The sequence below is a fragment of the Periophthalmus magnuspinnatus genome, chromosome 15 (genome assembly GCF_009829125.3).
Source record: "Periophthalmus magnuspinnatus isolate fPerMag1 chromosome 15, fPerMag1.2.pri, whole genome shotgun sequence".
NCBI lineage: Eukaryota > Metazoa > Chordata > Actinopteri > Gobiiformes > Gobiidae > Periophthalmus > Periophthalmus magnuspinnatus.
In genome coordinates, this window is record NC_047140.1 from 29,360,425 (window position 1) to 29,365,847 (window position 5,423).

Here is a 5,423-nt window from a genome sequence, read left to right on the forward strand (position 1 = left end):
CACTTAACACAAAACGTACTATGGAACATTTGCTGTTCTTCTGTCAAGATTTTTACCAGAAAAGCGACTTGAAAACATTTATTTGTAGTGATATTTGTTAGTTTTCCTTCAGCCATCCCAGTTTCAGTTTCATGTATATACAGGGCCGGTCCTAGTTTTCAGGGGGCCCTAAGCTGAATGTGTCTCTGGGGCCCCCTCCTGGCTCAGCTGTTGGTGATTCACATTTGACGACATTCTGACTCTGCTTTCATCACTTTGACCGATTATATTTGTGTTTATCTGACCAACATCAGACTGAAAACATCCAGAATGTCACAAATATTTATTTATTTTAATCAGGACAGTGCATATTAATGAAAACGTCAACAAACAGCATCAATGTAAATATGTCAGAATTAGCACAATAGCTCGTTTACATCCATCGTACATTTAAAGAAACACACAGACGAGACAAAAGCGCACATAGACACGACAACAAGCGTACCACAACAGACCATTCTCTGAGTTTAAGACGCCCCAAGAAGAAAATAATCTACCTGTGTGAACGTGTTTAATTATTTTTCAACCAATGTTTCAGAGTGTTCTTGAAGGTTGAAAAAGGACCCACAGTTCCTGACATGGGCGGGTAATGTGTCCCATGACTGTGATCCTCTGATAGAATATTAATAGTCACAAGAACAGAACACAAACATATAAGGGCGAGTCAAGATTTTTCAAGTTCTAGACACGTTTCTGGTGGATTTTAATGCGTTCCAGTTGGCGACAGTGGGCTTACGTTTACATTACAGCTGCCCTCACCTCTGCCTGACTCAAAAACAAACGTAGCAGCAGCAGCAGATATTTTACTACTATAAATATAAAACAAATATAATTGTTTTAGAGGGATATTTCGTCCGCAGTGAACACATTAGCCCCGTTTCCAATAAAAAAAACTTGATATATTAAATTTTTTCAATATAAATGTATGCGTTCTTAGGGGCCCCCTGCTGACCACGGGGCCCCAAGCACCTGCTCATTCTGCTTATAGTCTGTACCGGCCCTGTGCATATATATATATACATCTGTGTCTGTACTGTTATGTTCTTATGTGAAATATACTGTATGTGAAGTATGTGCAGGTTTGAAATAAATATTCTAACGAAACTAACTCATTATTAACGACAAAACGAGACGATCCAACCCCAGAGCGTTCAAAATGAAATGTCAGAGTGTCAGAGGCATGTCTGACACGTACACGCCGCCATTTTAGATCCAGGGCAACGCGGTTCTTGTCAGAGTTAGGAGCGAACGTGAGGTACGACATGTAACTTACTGAAATACGTGAGTCAGAGGGAAAAAATGCCATTACTCTAATAATCATTTATGTTTTTATGGACAAAACCGTTTGAATGAAGCAGTTTGATGATGTATAAGGCGTTTAGCGTCAAGCAACTCTTTGTTTTTGTGTATTTTATTTGCGTGGGTGAAGGTTTTAAATGACAAAAACCACACCATTTTCACAACTTCAGCGAGGTTTTTTTTTTTTTTTTTTTTTTTCCAATCATACTTATTCTTCCTCCCACTCACAAACTCTGCTGCACGCTTTGAAATAAGAAGAATATCTGACTGTAGGAGAAACGTCTAAGTGTGTAGAGCGGGGAAAGTGTAGTTTTTTTGGCTTTAATGAAGAAAAAATGCATCAAACATCAAACAATGACGGCGGTATTTGAAGGCGAAGGGTTTGGGGGGGCGAGTCGTTCTTTGAAAAGTGAAGATTTAGCAGCAGAAGCAACAGCAGCAGAACGAAACCAGCGGGCCATAATGCAACATCCACTGTGTTATTAAAGCGATATAACCCCAGAGATGCGTCGGACGGAGTTTATCCCGCTTTCTCTTGGGACAGTTTCATCGCACGTCATCGTTTTTGCTGAGAAAACATTCACGTCATGTTTTTTTCTTGATGTAACTGTTGGTTTATTCAAGTTTGGGACGAGCACAAACACCGTCCTGACCACAGACGACACAAAATGCTGCACATCCGCACGATTAAATCCTTTCTAATATTTCATAAGTGTCTTGTAAAGTGCCGGTCTGGTTCACAGATTGTCCCGGTTGAGTGTTCGGGACGTCTCTTTGCGTTTAAACCCCGTGTTTGCTCAGTCCCGTGTCTGTCACTGTTGCCCGGGAGCCGTTTGCTTTGGCTGAACAGGTCGACGCCTCGTGAACAAAAGGCCCGTACGAGGCGTCTGTACGTGTCTCTATTTTGGTCGTTGTAACAGTGATGTTGTTATGGTATGTATTTGTGTCCATATGCATTCATGTGTGCAGACTTGAAAGCTCTTTTTCCACTCCTATGGGTCGAAGAGGAAACCCTACTTCTCATTTTGAGTCAGCCCACTGTCTCTGTGGAAAGTTCTCACTAACATGCTTTGAACATGAGAGTGGCACACGCTGAGCTTTAACGCAAATTATATGAACCGAAACAGCTCGGGCTAATATTGGTACAGTTATTTTAAGTGTGTGTCTTTATTTAAATACATCTGTTTATTTTAAGGAAGTTTTGTGTGATCAAATCTATGGAAAGGCGAGCCCAGTCACAGAAATAATGCATGTTTTTAAAGGTTTTTTTTAGCAATAAAAAAAAACCCAGCAATTATATAAATACAATCTTGATCCATTTAATGCCAAACTCAATTTCAATTCAGTTTTTTTCAGTTTCAATTCAATTCTCAATTCAATTTTATTTTTCACAATGGTCAAAGTTTAGTAGGACACACACACACACACACATCTACACCTCAGCGTTTACATGCTACATATAGAAGTGTATATCGTTCACATTGACCCGGTGAAAAACATGGAACCCCAAGAAGCTGTAAAGTTTATGGAATTTTTTTTTTTTTTATTTTATTTTGCCATACATTTTAGTTTAGAATAAGAAAGACATTAAAATCACAAAACAACAAATCAAAACATAAATAATCATCATAAAATTAACATTAAAGGAGAAAAGTGCAGAATAAACCCCTTTCAGTCACATGCACAGATAAACAGAACCATTTGAGTCTGGATTTAAACATTGTCAAAGGTCCTGGTTTAGTCCTGGTCTAGTCCTGGTTTAATCCTGGTTTAGTCCTGGTTTAGTCCTGGTTTAGTCCTGGTTTAATCCTAGTTTAGTCCCGGTTTAATCCTGGTTTAGTCCTGGTTTAGTCCTGATTTTAACTTTTGCCGTACATTTTAGTTTATGAACCACACTGTACATTAGACGAGCATTGTGATGTTACTTTTACATAGATTTAAAAGGCCATATCTGTGGAGGAGTGGATGTGTTGGAGAGTTTGACAAGGACCAGGTGATCGCCCTTATGGCTTTTTTTTTTTGTAATATCTGAAGTTTTGCGGTGTGAGATGGACCAGATCACACTGCAATAATTCAATAATTCAGGTGAGTCTGGAACAAAGATCTTCATAGTGTCAGCAGAGCCTCTAATGGAAGGACATGTATTTTAAACAGCAGGGCAACAATTTTGGATCATTTTTTTAACCAGCTCCTCAATGTGTGTTTTATTTATCAATATACATTCCTAAGAATTTACTCTGGAACATCTCCAGGGAAACAAACAGAAAAGTTACATAGTGCACCTTTAAGTATGTTTGTTTATTTGAAGTATGTTTATTTGAAGTATTTTTGTTCGTTTTAAGAATGTTTATTTGAAGTACCTTTGTTTATTTGGAGTATTTATATTTATTTTATGTATGTTTGTTTATTTGAAGTATGTTTGTTTCTTTTAAATATGTTTCTTTTAAGTATTTTTTGTGTATTTGAAGTATGTTTATTTGAAATGTTTTTGTTTATTCGAAGTATGTTTGTTTATTTGAAGTATTTTTCTTTATTTTATGTACACCTGGCAGCTTTTCCTCACACTGTAGATGTTATTTTTTACGTGATTTTTTAAATATATTTTGCTCAATAATTATGAGAGAAAATACTTCACTTTATATAAACTCCAGTGAAATTATAATATTGCACCGTGAGTCGGGGGAAACACCAGGACCTTTAACGTAAAGAGCAGCATCCTGTCTGTGAAAATCATGTTTTTCAGATGTTTAATGGCATTTTACTTTATTTCATGTGACATTTGAACAAACTCACACTGTTCTGAATCACCTGGATCATTTTGTTTTGCTTTGTGTTTTTTTCTTTTTATTCTTTTAGAGTTTTTCCTTCTCATTTGTAGTTTGCAGCTTTACCAAAAGAATCATTTCCTCGTTTTTTTTCTCGTTGTGGTGATTCTCCCTCAGTTAATCATTTGGTTGATGTCGTGAAGTAAATAAATGAGTTTGACGTCACTTTTCAGCAAAAAACAGGCCATGAGGTATTTGTACTGCACTATGTCGAACAGGTATTTGTACTGCGCTATGTCGAACAGGTATTTGTGCTGTACTATGTCGAACAGGTATTTGTGCTGCACTATATCTAACAGGTATTTGTACTGCACTATATCGAACAGGTACTACGGCTGAGGAGGTCACAACATCAATAATTAGCTTTGAATGTCTCTCCCCTCTCGTCACCCCCTATTTTATGCTCTGCTAAAACTCATCTCTGACATGTTAAACCAGGACTGAACCAGGACTAAACCAGGATTAAACCAGGACTAAACCAGGACTAAATCAGGACTAAACCAGGACTAAACCAGAACTAAACCAGGACTGAACCAGGACTAAACCAGGACTAAACCAGGACTAAACCAGGACTAAAACAGAACAAAACCAGGACTAAACCAGGACTAAACCAGGACTAAACCAGGACTAAACCAGGACTAAACCAGGACTAAACCAGGACTAAACCAGGACTAAACCAGACTTAAAACCTTGAACATTCTTCCTGTAGATGTGGGACAGGCCTGTACTTCTGTTCTGTTTATCTGTGAATATGAATATAAAGGGGTTTATTCTGCACTTTCCTCATTTTAATGTAAATTTTATGATCATTATTTATATTTTGATTTGTTGCATTGTGATTTTAATGTCTTTCTTATTCTGTAAAACACTTTAAATGACTTTGCGCACCGTCTGTGCTGTACAAACACACTTGCGCTGCCTAACGAAATCCTAAAACTAAAATGTAAACAGAATGAGATTTTCCACTCTAAGGAGGAGGTGACACTTTCACTCTACCAACTATTAGAGTAACGAGGTTTGTTTTTCCATTTCCTCACTGAACAAGTGATGCACATGTCTAACCTCAAGCTTTTGTTTTCCAGTTTGACTCGATTGACCTGCTGCATGTACAGGGCGCGTGCAGCTACACAGGGGCTGGTGTTGACCACATACTTACATTTACATCCCCTTTTGTACAACAAGTTCACCAAAACATATAGAGTAACATCACTTCATTAAAAGGTGAGTATCGAAGGTTTATAGTGTAATTCTGCTGCGATA